Here is a 15,650-nt window from a genome sequence, read left to right on the forward strand (position 1 = left end):
GTAGGAGAAGTCGGACAAAATTTGGAAACTTTGAATGCTTATATTTTTTGGAAAGACACAACAAAAAGGTTAAATGTGGTTTCATTATTTTTTCCGTAAAATTTCCTTTTAGAAACAACCTTTGAAACTGAATTTGTGACAAAAATTTACATCAAAATTTGAAATTTTATCCAAGAATGTCATGTCCGACCTCTTCTATTGACTCGATCCACTGTGCGTCGTACTATACAAATCAGCGTGTTGTCATGAAAAAAAAAAAAAAAAAAAAATGAAAAAATAAAATTATTTGGATCGCAATGAACGGAAAAGAGGAAAGTTCTATCAGCAATTCCTAAGAGTTATTGCAAGGTGTATTCTTATAAAGGAGAACGATTGAGCTGTTACTTTTGACAATTTCAGGAAATCTGCTTCACGTCTTAGAGAAAATCTGCAAATATTTCCAAATGATTCTACACTATTATTCTCCTGTAAAAAAATAAACCATCCGATAAAATTTGGCAATGGCTGATCTGACTTGGTTCCTTTCTGCTGAACGCAGTCCATTTAACATGAAACGTAAGTAAAGTTGATTCAACAATGAAAACAAGTTAAGGGATCCTTCTAACGAGGGACTATTTTTATCGTCGTTCTCAGAAATACATCTTTAAATCCACTGAACATCGGGTAAAGCCGTTTTAAATTCGATTTAGTTTTTAAGAGGACACAATATGCTACATATTCTAGCGTTTTCAAATTTTTCTCAAGTGAGCACTCTTCTCGGCCATACAATTTTACTCATAATGAGCAACATGTCAGAATTAAAATTGTACAGAAAAGTGCAGGATTATGTGTGGGACAAGAAACTTTTCGTCTGAGGGACATTCCATCGAGAAGGATCTATGGACCTCCTCAGCTCCAGAGGTGAGTTCGGGGGATTTTACCAAAGATAGAGTTCATAGGAGGTCTCCCCGGGAAAGTTTTGAAAAATTTAGCCATCTTAGGGGCAAAAATTAATCAAAGTACAACTTTAAATATGAACGATATGCCACGCTCTTCTTTAGCTATTCCTTCACATTCCTTCAGAGTGGTTGATTTTCTAAGGGGGCAGGCTCTCCGTTCCCCTAGCTCCGCCCATGCGTAGAATTAATGATGATTTCATTTTCCACCTTTCATTATAAATACTTCCGGCATTTGCGATGAGTCATTGACATGTTTCAAAACATTTCCATCTTTTTACCGTCGCATTATTTTCTTTCACTCCTTGAAAATCCGTACCAAGTATTCCGCAAGAAAATCCGGCTCGATTTTCTAAAAAACCGATGAAATCAAAAGTAATGAAATAAGCATTAGATTTCAGACGTACTTGTTTAGCTTCATCATTGAGACTCAAAAAAAGTAAAACTTCATTTTTTCACCTTCGGGAGAAATCGCATTTATACTTAACATTAGACTTACAAAGATAACTTAAGGGCTACTGAAAGAAGAATATCGGTATACCTCGTTGATGAACAGCCTTGAATGTAATCCTTATATTCGATACCAAAAAGATCTGACTATCTATTCCATGAAATTTTCCACCAAAAAGATTACAAGCTTGAATTTTTATTCAATATTCCGCACTATCCCGAAGTATCACTTGCGGCCGAATTAGCACAAACAAAGAGGATGAAATCGATGTTTAGAGCTGCAAACTAAATCCACTAGCAATGCCAAGAACTCACATTTTGAAATTCATAGTAAAGGGATTCGTAAACCAGGTCACGAAAAGAGGAAAGAAAAAATTATCACTCAGCCGAGAAACAGTATTTCTTTTTTCAATATAATCCAATTAAAGCAATTTTTCGGACAATATAAAATGCACGAACTTTCAACATTGACGCGCAAAAAAAAAATAACCTTGCGGTTAGAAAAACGAATCCTTACGTTCAATTTTTTTTAGTTTATTTCGACAATCAGCTTTATGCGCACAAATACCGGGACAGAGCTCGTTGCCGGCGCGTTAACATTACGAGTGGAACAGCCTGTGGATAATTGATGGGGGTATGGGCGTTGTCGAAAAAATGCTGCGAATTTTAATGACTCGTATCAGTTCGTGGGACAATCAGTGAACTTTTACGGACGAAACCAGTTTTGACCGACGAGGAAGTGACGCCGTCTAACACCTGACGATTATACGGGATGAAATCATGAATTCGGGGAGGTGACTTTTCGAAGCGTTTATTTTTCGGAGGCCGGGTCAAGGGGGTCACACCTCGCACGAGTCGGGCGAAGTTTCGCGGAGCAGCGTGTATGCGGAGACGCGGGCTACCTTGCCGGGAGGCTCCTGACGACTGACTGTCGGGGTGGAGGGTGAGTGGCGACCAGCGCCGCGGCGACCCGGAAGGGTTGGGGGGTTGCGCCGACGTCCCTCGTCCCGTCGCTCCCTCCGGCGTAAGGGCGTATCTCAATTTTCTCATGAGCCCTGAAGAGCATAGAGTTATACGGAAAACAGGGCTCACGTGGAGATGAGATACTTCCTTATGTCAGAGGAGCGACGATCCCTCATGGCGAGACGCGCGCTTCGCACACCCAGAGCCGGGATCAGGGATCACGGCAATAATGTCCACTCTCCACACTACATCATAGGTATGGATTACAGTTGTACAATTAGCGAATAATTAATCGATTGATCTAATATCTTTCGATTTGGTTTGTTGTATTCGTAGTTAGATTCACTAAGCCCCCATAGCAAGACGTCTTGCCGTTTAAAGGGTCGATTTCCTGTGGTGTAGTGGTTGTAGCGCTGGCCCTATAGCCGAGAGGTCCCGGGTTCCATTCCCGGCTAGGTGATCTGAGTTTGATGGTCTCAGACAATTGTCACCTGGGACTGGTGGTATGCGTGGGATTAATTTATCATCGTTCAATCGCAAATTAAAAACTGTTAAATCCCAAGATCTAATTTCTAATGACCAGCATATAATCTCTTGAAGATTTCAGCTCAAAGCTCAAGAGAGCTGACATTTTATGGGAGAATAGGATCTCAGGTGAAAATACAGGAATGATTGTGCCAAAATTTGCTAAAGCACCATCGGAAATGTTCAGCACACGTGTTTTTCTATTTTCAAATTCAGGACAGATGTTGATTTACACATGGGAGCCACTGACGTAAGGCGTGATTTGCGATGGATCGATTGTCATTCAAACCTATGGAAAATGATCAGTAAGCAAGGCGTTCGCAACGAAAACCTTAATAATGAATTATTTACCATGACTTAAAAACGGAGAAAATATCGATAATCGACAGAGGCGGATCCAGCAATTTGGCGACATTGGGTTTCCTCCATTTAAACCTATGTTGAATAATCGATTTTGGTTGGAGCACCTGGCTCCTCCAAGAATCGATACATTTCCATTGATTTAAATGGGGAAAAACAATGTTGCCAATTTGCTGGATCCGCCAATGATAATCGATCATTCACGCTTCGCCACTGCTGGGAGCCCCAGTGGGATCCCAGATAACAAATTCCTATTTTGAAAATTTACCGATTCGAAAGATGGACAATAATCTCTTGAATAATAGATTTATTTTTCCCTCAATTTATTGTTTTCTCCAATTTTCTCGAGTCAGAAACGCTCTTGATCCGATCTATAGAGTTACGCTCTAAAAATCTTGAGAAAATGTCCTTAAAACTTTACTGCGGTGCCGTCCTTTGGGGCTTGCAAAGCTATCTGGCAACATTGACGGAAACTCTCACTTTGAAGGAAAATTAAATTTACACTGCTTTACCAAAAATAAGTTGATTCTCTCTCGCCTGTAGCGTTCACACGGGATCTTAATAATCAATAAAAACTGTACTGAAATATAAAAAACGCCTGGAGAGAAATTCCGCAGAAAAAAGGGTTGTAGGAGTGCTTTGATGAAGGGCAAGAAAGGTCTGCTGGTGACAAGTTGATTGGAAAAATTTGCCGTGATAATTCGAAGAACAGAACAGCGTAATTGCTCCTGAGGAAAAAGTTCAACGATTTCATCGATATTCTGGACCCTGTTTTTTTCTCGTTGCCGTGGTTTCAATTTTACGCCGGTAAGTTCTCCACACAAAACTCATCATACAACTATCTTGCGGCTTTGTTGAAAATTGGCAGTAACCTAAATCGAATTCGGTCTAAATCCTAAAATTTGAAAAATGAGGTTATGTTCTATTATTCCGAACCAAACGATACATCGAACCACTATCGAATACAATCTAAAAATATCGGGGTCAACATTCACACGTTTCTAAGCTAAAGTGAGAGATTCTGTTCGGAGGTCAACGCTTAGATTCATCTTATGCCAACTGGTGATCAGAAGTGTTGATCGATAAGTGTAGCAAATCTGATCAATTTGCAAAAAAAACTCGCCTGACAAAGGGTTCAACCTAATGATTATTAGCTATCATAAAGTATAATACGCCACCTCCCGGCCGAAGTATCACAAGCACCCACCCACGTTCCAAAATTTTCATCGTCATTTTATTTTCTTACAGAGAAATTGTTCAACGAAGCTGTCCGAACATTTCACTGGATTTTTTTGAGTTGCCGATAAAATTCGGTGAAATTTTCAAACAGAATCAGCCAACAATTTCTCCGTAAAAAAATAATATTGTGGCGGGAATTATGAAACGTCGCATGGCGCTTGTGATACTTTGGCCGCCAGGTGACGGCTGAACATCGCCTTTTCGTAATGGTCACAGTGGTCCTCGGAGTGAGAAGGGCCCAGGTTCGATTCCCGGCCAGGTGACCGGAGTTCGATGGATTCAAGCAATGGTCACCTTGAGCTGAGAGTAAGGAGACTTTATAGGTGTTATTTTTTACAATTGTAAAAAATAGGAAACAAAGAAAAAAATTGTAGGGCGGGGTTTCAGGGTGTTTAACAATTTTCAAAACTAAAATTCCGACATTCCCCTGATTTCCCTGACAGAGACGGCCAAAAACTGGGGGAAAAGGTGAAGTTTCCGGACAGATGGAAAAAAATAATTCCCTTGCATTTTTTTGACAAATTGGAAAGACATTCCTAATTTTTCGACACGGTTGAACTGATTATGTAACTGTAAGTAAGAATGTGTACATGTCTTAGGGATGTAATGAATAAATAGAGCAAAAAATATGGTTCCTAAGCTTATAAGATATATTTTCTCCTCATATTTAACATTTAAAAGACATATCAACAGAAATTCTGGTAGAAATTTCCGCGAGAACAAAATTCGCGAGACTCCTTCCGAAAAATTCCTTGACACGAAAATCGCTCGCAAAATAAAATTCCTTAACATGCCGACTTTTTGCGGAATTCCTGACGTTTTCCCTGAAATCCATGACACCAAAAAAAATTCCCTGACATATCCCGGTTTTTCAGGTCGATAGACACCCTGGGTTTCTAAAATACACTGTTACTGGTTACCCACCTTCGTGTGCGTTTAAGCTATTTTACCTCTTCAAAAAACCGGGTAAATTTTGGTCACGTCACGACGTCACGGCCTCCAAAAACGCGGGAAAACGATGGATCAACGTTAAGCGTGACACGCGAATACGAAAACATCTGCGCGATAGTAACGCGTTCCACGGCGACACGGAGCTGCGTATTTTGCTGCTCTCGGTGGATGTGATCTATTTAAAAGATGAGCTGAAAATCGTAAGTTACCATCATTGCACGATGCAGATGTACTGCATTAAACACGCAGGGACTGTGCAGTCCAGAACTTGAAAAATATTTTCCCCGTTCGGGGAACGGCGGGACGCAACAATTATGGAGATTAACGGTGTGCTTCCGCCTTCCGTTAGGCGACGTTGTCACTTTTTACAATTTATTCTTTCCCACTCATTGGGTTCGTTACTCACGACGGCTGTCGGATCCTGTTGCGTGTCTAGTGTTTTTCGTTAAGATTTTTCCTGTGTTTTCACATTTAGGTACATAACGACGGTGAAACTACCAAACCACGTATCTCGTTTGCGGTGTTTAAAAATCTACGCTCACATTTTATTTTTTTGAAGTAGACCAAATCAATATCATTCCTTGAAATTTTCACGGAATTTTCTCCGCACAAAGAGGAAAAATCAGAGGAAAATTTTCAAGACTGGATGTTAAGTAGTTTTTCATTTAAAAAATAAAGTATGACAGGAAGTCTGCGACGTCGCAAACCGAGATACGTGGTTTGGTAGTTTCACCGTCGATAATCTCTCGCATAGATCTCCAGTGAATAGTGGTGATGAGAATATTATTTTCGGTACATTTAAGCACCATATTAGCATGTATATAGTACACGGAGAGAAATTGGATGTTGCTTTAGCATTTATAATGTTAAAAAAATGTGCGACAAGTACAAATGCTGGTTTTACAATAAAAATAATGCGAGGATAACTCCGTCCACGATCAAATGAACAAATCCAATGTTGAGTTACCAATTTTTTTAAAGTAAAATCAACATTTGATACAAGTCGCACATTTTTTTAACAGTATGAGTGCTAGGTCAACATCCAATGTTTTCCGTGTATTGGACAACTTGTTCAACAGACCGAAGATGCTGAAAAGTATATAAAAATTAAATTACAAAGAAAAACATGAATTTACAAAACAAAAAATGTATTAATTTTTGTATATTTTTCAGCATCTTTGGTCTGTTAAACAAATGGTCCATTAACATTATTTTGATTTCGCAAAAAAACGAATTTAGATGCTTAAAAGCACCTTCAATCTCTTGGTCCGAGAGACATGTAAATTGATAGAATTAATACTGAGCTAAAATGATATATTTTTAGAGTCTTTTTTTTTGCGCACCGAGTTTAAACGAATGTTGATCGAAATCACCAAAATTTTAGATTTATCAAAGGCGTAACTTATTGGCTTGCCGGAGGCTTCACATTTACTTACGAAAGGGCCGTAGCGCAAAAAACTAATTATTTTTAGTTTCTCTCATCCAACTTCCACGGCTCATAATTCCTTGAAATTTGGATCCTTTCGTACATGAAAAGCCTCCATTCTAAAAAGGGACAATCTAGAATACTTGTGTGGAACTTTTAACAAGTCATCTAAGAGATGAACCGCAGATTCCACGAAAGAAGGTGGGGTAGGGTTTAGGGAGGGCTCGTATTCCGAGTAAGATGGGGAATGAAATAGAGTACATGGATGCGATTTAAAAAGAAAGACTTAGCGCCGATGAAATCCTGGAAAAAACAAAAGTAACATTATTCAATTTGGTTTGTTGATTAAAAGTTGTGGTCTCAGAAATCCGGCTCCTTACTTAACTCCGTTCTTCCACAGACACGAAAAGACGCTTCGTGCCTGGCCATAGTTAACCGCAATGTAGGTATCTTTAACCAAATGGGTATAATTTAATTTTAAGTCACCTAATGTCCTCTTTTCTTTTATTTTAAACGAAAATCCAAACAAGACAGCGTCTTGAAACTTAGCGTGAATTTTCCATTGGTTACATAACGATGTTGGAGGAAAAATACCTTTTTATCTGCGAACAAATGATTTTACAGGGCGAAGAAAATTTTTGTAATTCTGAGATTAGATTTGCACTTTTGTAAATTTAAACCGTCATTAGAGCACTTAATAAAAATAAAAGCATCAGCTTGCGTATTTTGTACTGTAGAATGCGGAATCGTCGCTAACTTATTTTCACCAAAACTGTCAGTTAAGCGGGATTGCTCTTTAGCCCTCTCGTAAATACACTTAAAATTTTAGATCAGAATGTTATTTAGCTTCCTGTTATGAATCAAACATGAAAACATACAGGCGACATCTGACGTGGTTAGGCTAATTTTGTTTAAAATACGACCATATTTGAATCATTTCAAGAGCTCAGATTTTACAGCATTATGCATACAAAAAAGCACCCGTTCTCTGAATTTTCAAACGTTCACCGCTTTTCAAAAGTAGATTAGTAAATACACTAATCTTCACGCCAGCTTTAGAGCTGGCATCGGCTTTCGGCCAGCATTACGAAATTAGCCGCGTTTAAAGGTCATGTCATAACTGTTCTAAATGGTCAATCGAGACCATAACGAATGAAGTTTCCAACTTGTGAAACTCCTGGTTCGGTACACGCACTTGCTCCATTAATTACATATGAATGAAATGGACGTAGTTCTGCAAAATAGAACTATGTGCATTATAAGACACAGATACAAATTTTTAAGAGCAGCCTGAGACAATGATAACAGTGGAAAAAACAAGGAGGAAAAACGGGAAACAAGGCTAAAAATACACAATCAATAAAACCCGAGACGTTTCAACTCAAAACTGAGTCATTTTGAGATCCCGGCCACCACCATGTGAGGCTCAGGTTTTTAATCGTTTTTTTTTTTAAATTTTTATTGTTTCCGACTGAGAATGACTCAATTTTGAGTCGAAACGTCTCGGGTTTTATTAATTGTGTATTTTTAGCCTTGTTTCCCGTTTTTCCTCCTTGTTTTTTCCACCGCATTAAGACATGAGCCCTGAGACCCATGGGAATATATGCATAACAGGACTCACGTTATAATGCACATAGTCCTGTTTGGCAGAAATACGTCCAAATATGTGTAAGCCTCTTCATTGAAATTGATAGACAAAGCGATAGACAAAGAAGACATAGGGAGTATGGAGCTTTCTTATTGGGTTAAATGAGTGGTTCCTTATAGTGCGGTCGCTTAGCTCAAAAATGCACGATGATACGCGGTTTCCGGCTACCAACGTGATTTTGGTCTTAAAATGACCGTTAGACCCTCCTGATTCAGAAACCACCGGGAGCCACCCGCGCTCCCCCCGTTTTCCCCCCCTTTTGGCCGCCATCTTGGAAAATGGCGGCCAAAATCGGGTTTTTTCAAAATATCTCGAGAACGGCGGCAGATATCAAAAAATTTTCTTAGTTAAAAAAGATTCAGCGTGAAAAAGCGGTATGAATGAAGTACTCACACGTGAATAATATGAGAGAAGGGAGGGGGGGGAGGGGGAGGCCCGCCGCGCCGCTGCGCGCTCCTCTGCTCCTCAGCTGTCTTGCGAAAAACTCGCTGTTCCGGCGGGCGCGCGTCATCACCCGAGGCGTTGCGCCCTCTGGTAATCAAGCAATTAATAACTGTACACTTGAATCTTCCCGCCTTTTTACTTGCTGTGCTCTGGATAGGTTGGTAGATATAGACAAATTTGACAGAAAATAGGTAAGTTTTATTCAGAAACAAACTTTTGCTAAACAATTTGAATACAAGTGGGAGGAAAATAAGTGCCTTATCGATCTATTTCTTTTTAATGGAAACCTAATTTGAAATTTGGTTCATTTTAGACTTTAGCGGTATCATTGGATGTAGGGTTCTAAGCGGCTCAGATTCAAATGACTTGGAAACTTGTGTAAACCTGTGCACCGCTAACGTAATTGATGGAGCTGTGTTGGTGCATACCTTAAATAAATCAAATGCTAAAACATTCTCCGAATTCTCCATAAAAGTTTTTCAGTCAGCAATTAAGCGCAAACTGCAGAGCTTTGACAGGGTTGATTTTGTTTTCGACAGATATCCGCCTTTTATAGCTTAAAATCAGACACAAGAGAGAAAAGAGGGTCCGGAAGAGAAATTCTCGTAAAAGGTTCAACGCCTATACCGAAAAATTTTGGCCATTTCTTGCAAGTTGATCGTAACAAGACTCAGTTATTTCAATTACTCGCACAAAACATCAAATCTATGGAGACAATGGGTAAGATCGTCATTTGCACTGATGACATATATCGATCGTTTCAGCTGGAAATTTGGTTTCAAGCGCCGATATTTCACCGTGTTTCCACGAGGAGGCAGATACTAGACTTTTCATTCATATTAAGAATGCTGTTCGATCTGGTTATAAGTTTGTACTGCTCAGTACTGTGGATTCTGATGTCATCGTGATTGCAACTTCTATGTTCCAAACTTTGAAAGAATTCGGTTTGCAGGACCTGTTCGTAGAATATGGAGTTGGTAAAAATAGGAGTTTAATCCAAATTTCTAAATTAACATCGAAAATCTCGCCGGATATGCGCAACGCACTGACATTCTTCCATGCGTTTACAGGTTGTGACTCCGTATCGTCTTTCTACGGCGAAGGCAAGACGAAGGCGTGGAGTATCTGGAATAAATTGGAGAATGATTTAACTGGAACATTTTTGAGGCTTTCATCGTGTAACGAAATTTCTAATAATGATTTTGAAAAAATTCAGCTCTTCACTATTTTTATTTATGACTCGTCCAGCCAGGCAAAATCCGTCAATGAATGCAGGAGAGTCTTGTACACTCAAAAAAATCGATCGGTTGAGACATTCCTCCCACTGAGGAAGCATTGCGCCAGCATTTGCGGAGAGCAATGCTCCATACTCACATTTGGAAGCATTGCTTGGAGCTGAATCCAGTTGTTCCCGATGTGAAATCTTGGGGTTGGACAAGTAGAACTGAGACCACTAAGGGACTTGCCATCGTGCCATTGTGAACCACCCTATCAGAGGCTTCGAAAGAGTGCTACGAGCTAATATCTTGTGGATGTAAAACAATGTGTATAAAAAATTGCAAGTGCCAACGCTTTAATTTAAAGTGCACAGCACTTTGTTTATGTGATGGGCAATGCTCATAAAGGTTTGCATTTCCAACTTACTGGCCCGAAGCACTCTAATTTTGAATCCATCTTTCAAACAACCGCACTAATATCGTACTAGTTTATTGCAAAACTTAGGTCATGAATACCGAAAGAATTTATCCTTTCATGCCAAACATTTGGACTGCATTTTGCGATTTGGAACTATAAATTCTGGCTCTTCTTGAAAAACACGGATAAGCGTAGGAAAACTAATGGCACGTACGTTGGTTTTAAACCGGGCTAGAATTTATAGTTTCAAATTGCAAAATGTAGTCCATTTACTCTTCAGTCAAAAATGTATTTTATTAACATTTATTTGTATTTTATACTTCCTTTTATTTTAGTTTTTTTGCGAGACTGTTGCAATACACCCAACGAGTTAGACACCCAACCCGTTGGGTCTATTTAGTTAATTTCGTTTATTTTTGTAATAACAAAACTATAATTATACAAATTTAATTTTTGTCACGCTGATTTATTTCTACTTGGAGGCACCCTGATGTTTCTACGGAGAAGCAGAATTACGTACGTACTAACCTGTCAGGACTGACTCTAATTTCCTACCTGTTCGTGACTAATTTTGTATGTTCATTCATGACAGTTCATACTTAAATATTTATTTCTTATTAATTCTTTATATAAGGTGCTTTACCTACTTTGGTTTCAAATTTGTCTATATCTACCAACCTATCCAGAGCACAGCAAGTAAAAAGGCGGGAAGATTCAAGTGTACAGTTATTAATTGCTTGATTACCAGAGGGCGCAACGCCTCGGGTGATGACGCGCGCCCGCCGGAACAGCGAGTTTTTCGCAAGACAGCTGAGGAGCAGAGGAGCGCGCAGCGGCGCGGCGGGCCTCCCCCTCCCCCCCTCCCTTCTCTCATATTATTCACGTGTGAGTACTTCATTCATACCGCTTTTTCACGCTGAATCTTTTTTAACTAAGAAAATTTTTTGATATCTGCCGCCGTTCTCGAGATATTTTGAAAAAACCCGATTTTGGCCGCCATTTTCCAAGATGGCGGCCAAAAGGGGGGGAAAACGGGGGGAGCGCGGGTGGCTCCCGGTGGTTTCTGAATCAGGAGGGTCTAACGGTCATTTTAAGACCAAAATCACGTTGGTAGCCGGAAACCGCGTATCATCGTGCATTTTTGAGCTAAGCGACCGCACTATTAAGATTAAGGAAGAAGACGATGGACTAACTGGGTGAATTCAAATAAGGGTCAAATTCCAGGTTCTATTTCCTCCCAAAATTTTTTTCTGAATTTTTGGGCAAACCAAACTTTATTTTGACTATCATTAGGTGTAGACTTAGGAAATATAGCTCGTCGAGCTTAATAGTTGGGCTTAAACCCGAATTTCCACCGTCAAGTGTATCACTTCCCAAAATTTGCCGTAATTTTGCCTGATTTCCTAAATTTTCATCTCAGAGGTGACATATAATACTTTTAATTAAAAATTGAACACAATTGTCATAAAAGCATCGTCGATCACTAAATTAAAGCATAATTGAAAACATGTAACCCTTTCATATCTTGCAGAACCAAAAAAATTAAGAAAAAATTCATCTGTCATGAAAGATATCTGGAGCTTATTCTGCTTGTCTTTTAGACAGTTCCGTCTGTTTATCAAAATGCGCACTGATTTCGTTTCACACGAGAAGAAGCTTTTATTTCTTGGAATATTGCAATACAAAATGGATCAAAAACACCGAATTTTAAAACTTCGAGTGGGCGTGTACCCGCTGAAGTGGTGATAAAGCCAGGAAATTTTGAGGACTTACATTAACATAACAATTACACCGGTCAACTTTTTTTTTTTTTTGTTTTTTTTGATTTTCCGAAGATTTGCCAATGGTTTCGGAGTAGATTTTTGGCGCTGATTCTGAAGAACACCTCCATTTACCTGTATCAATGCGATTTATCCTGGGAAAGTTCGGAATTTTTCCGGAGAAATCGGAATTTTCCTTAAAAGTCTAGCTTTTCCAGAAGAGTCAATTTTCCGGGAGAATCTGTGCACGATGGAAAAAACACAGGAATTTTTCGATTTCGTAGCCTAAGATACATAAGAAACCCTATTGCACCCCTATTAAAATTTCCTTTCTTTTCCTTATACCAAGGTTTTCCGGTCCAGTTTCATAAAAATCAATTAATTAGTCACCGAGATAGTGTTTTAAGCCACGGCCACCATCTTAGATTTTCGAATCTCGGAAATTTGACTAAAATTCGAGTTCCCCATTCAAAAATACCCGCGGGTACCAAGTTTCGCGTAAATCGATTGATTAGGCTCTGAGATAGCATTTTAGGCCATGTCCGCCATCTTGGATTTTCGAATTTTAAAAATTTGACTAAAAATTCAAGTTCCCCATTGAAAAGTACCCCCGGGTACCAAGTTTCACTTTAATCGACTGATTAGGTGCTGAGATAGCATTTTAGGCCACGTCCGCCATCTTGGATTTTCGAATTTTGAAAATTCGACTAAAAATTCGAGTTTCCCATTCAAAAATACCGCCCGGTACCAAGTTTTGCGTAAATCGACTGATTAGGTGCTGAGATAGCATTTTAGGCAACGTCCGCCATCTTGGATTTTCGAATTCCAAAAATTCGACTAAAAATTCGAGTTTCCCATTCAAAAATACCCCCGGTACCAAGTTTTGCGTAAATCGATTGATTAGGCGCTGCGATAGCATTTTAGGTCATGTCCGCCATCTTGGATTTTCGAATTTTGAAAATTCGACTAAAAATTCGAGTTCCCCATTGAAAAATACCTCCGTGTACCAAGTTTCACTTAAATCGGTCGAAAAGAGCGCCTACAGGGCTTAAACAAACAAGTCCCAGTTGATTAGGCGCTGCGATAGCATTTTAGGTCATGTCCGCCATCTTGGATTTTCGAATTTTCAAAATTCGACTAAAAATTCGAGTTCCCCATTGAAAAATACCCCGGGTACCAAGTTTCACTTAAATCGGTAGAAAAGAGCGCCTACAGGGCTTAAACAAGCAAGTCTCAGTTGTAACAGTTTTCCACTCTGTCCCACTACAGTGGGACATGGGACAGGATGGAAACATATGGGACAGGATGGAACGGGACAAGATGGAACGGGACAGGATGGAATAAGCTGTTTTTTAAGCTTATCTCTAACAGTAAAGACAATTTTGGTGTTTTTTTTCACGGAATATTTAGTAGCACGTCCTAGAGGATCGGAATAAGAGAAAATTTTCCCTAACGCACACTTCGAAAGTATTTTACGAGCTGATATTAGTGTGTGTGTGTATGCTTGACGCCCTGTTAGTTATCATGTATAGCATTCTGTTTGGCATCATTAATGGCGTTAATCTTGCACAAAAATTTGCGAATTTCAGAATTTTTGCCATCTACGACGTGTGAACTATTCAATCAAAACAAAAAAAGTCGTTTTTGGAAAAACCTCAACGTTACGGCAGTCATTTAGAGCTTATTACATCGTTGCCATGTCTCTCCTGACTGTTGCTGACTGTTGCTCGGGACAATGATTCTAGCGCGTGAAAAAGTTATTGATGGAGCAAAAAATAAATTGACTTATTTTTTTTCTCAAATTCAAAAGCATTACCTATCATCTCCGATAAAGTTTTCTCAAATAATCACTCTAGTTATGCTGCAACATCGATTTAAAGTCAAGAACCAGGCACGGGGGACACGCAAATTTGGGACAAATGTAGGCAATTTGCACATTCAAAGTTCTCCTAAATTTTTATTTCAGTCCAAATAAAGTGGGAAGTAGCATGTAATAGTCAACAATAGTGTGGAAAATGAGAAAAAAATTTGATCTGCCCATGATTCTCAGATTATGACGATTAAAACAGCTCGGGACACCAAATTAGACGCTTATTTGAACTCACCCAACTATCGGGTCCCTCTTGGGTTGCTGTTACTTAGTCTATTGCCTAGCTTCTTTGTCCATTGCAACCACCCGCTTTCACCAATAGAATCCTTCCGTATCTCTTTTGTCTTCTTTATCTATAGCTTTGTCTATGAATTTCAATAATCGGCCCGCAGGAGAGATGGCTAACTTTGACTTAAATCAAAGATTTTGAGAGAATGTCTGGTAACAACGTGACCGTGTCTACAGCGCCGGGGCAGCCAAACCTCGGTGGAGTTGCACTAATGGGTAACAAGAGCTTTTAAAGCTCGCATTTTTAGCTTTTTAAAAGCTGTGAGAAAAATATTCCGAAACCATTGTTGTCGTTTAATGCCGGGACTCCAAGAGATCCTCTCCTTCTTTATTTCAAATGAGATCATTATTGCTAATTGCAGTTGCAAATTTTTTGCGACGAAAGTTTTAATAGAATCGCATTATTGCTCATTAAAGGCCATCAACGGTCCTATTGTTGAAATTTTCTCCCCTCATTAAATTGAGATAATTTATTCGTAAGCCAAAAATCCGAAACTCAAAATGTCGCGAGTAAAAATTGTTTCCAACTGGAAACACTTTAAAGTGTATAGGAATTGTATGAAATCGGTTGACAGCCAAATAATTTGGAATTAAAAACATTGATATCATCCTTGATGAATAAAAAGTTCCGCGATTTTGCCAAAAATAAGGTTCCATTTAAAATAAATTAAAAGAAAGGTAAAAAGAAGTAAAGTGATCAGGGCAAAAGCATCACAGTAAGACATTAAATTGTAACAATAGCTAACGTTTAGTTTTTTCATCCTAATAATTCTTCTACCAAATTTTTCTCTAGGACAAATTTAATCTACTCACACGCCATTTGAAGACAATAATAAACTGTTCTTTCAAAATGTTTTCTTGCCATTTTCTGACATAGTTTTTTTTATTTTTCTTAAATTTAACTCATTACTTCTTCTTGACATTTTTTTTAAAATATTCTATACGCTTTTTAGTTTTGCCCAAAATTTAGTGTTATTTAATTTTCATTTGAACTTTGTGTTTTTGGCAGGCAAGGAAAGTCGTTTTCTTGTGCTAATGAGCTCGATTTTTCTTGGGGGATCCAACATTGATATTTGAACGTTAAAAAAAGGTAGTGAATATTTTAAAGAGCCTGTGCGATAAATAATGTGAGTTTTGCAACTGATGTAGCATCCCC

General features: G+C 38.8%; 2 protein-coding genes across 4 annotated transcripts in view; one reads left to right on the plus strand and one right to left on the minus strand.

The window, feature by feature from the left end:
• The window catches only part of LOC109033638 (zwei Ig domain protein zig-8), a 460,442-nt gene that overhangs the window by 345,979 nt on the left and 98,813 nt on the right, over window positions 1-15,650 (minus strand). Inside the window, exon 1 of one of the 3 annotated variants that reach the window (XM_072296752.1) lies at window positions 1,477-2,323. The exons of the other annotated variants lie outside the window; for them this stretch is intronic. The gene's annotated coding sequence lies outside the window, so the exon portion shown is untranslated. Of the gene's footprint in view, window positions 1-1,476; window positions 2,324-15,650 lie in introns of those variants that run through there. 3 annotated transcript variants of the gene reach the window in all.
• LOC109033637 (uncharacterized) overlaps window positions 3,718-15,650 on the plus strand; it is a 60,783-nt gene continuing 48,850 nt past the window's right edge. The window contains exon 1 of the mRNA XM_072296751.1: window positions 3,718-4,040. The gene's annotated coding sequence lies outside the window, so the exon portion shown is untranslated. The remainder of the gene's footprint in view (window positions 4,041-15,650) is intronic.

Source organism: Bemisia tabaci, chromosome 2 (assembly GCF_918797505.1).
Source record: "Bemisia tabaci chromosome 2, PGI_BMITA_v3".
Taxonomy (NCBI): domain Eukaryota; kingdom Metazoa; phylum Arthropoda; class Insecta; order Hemiptera; family Aleyrodidae; genus Bemisia; species Bemisia tabaci.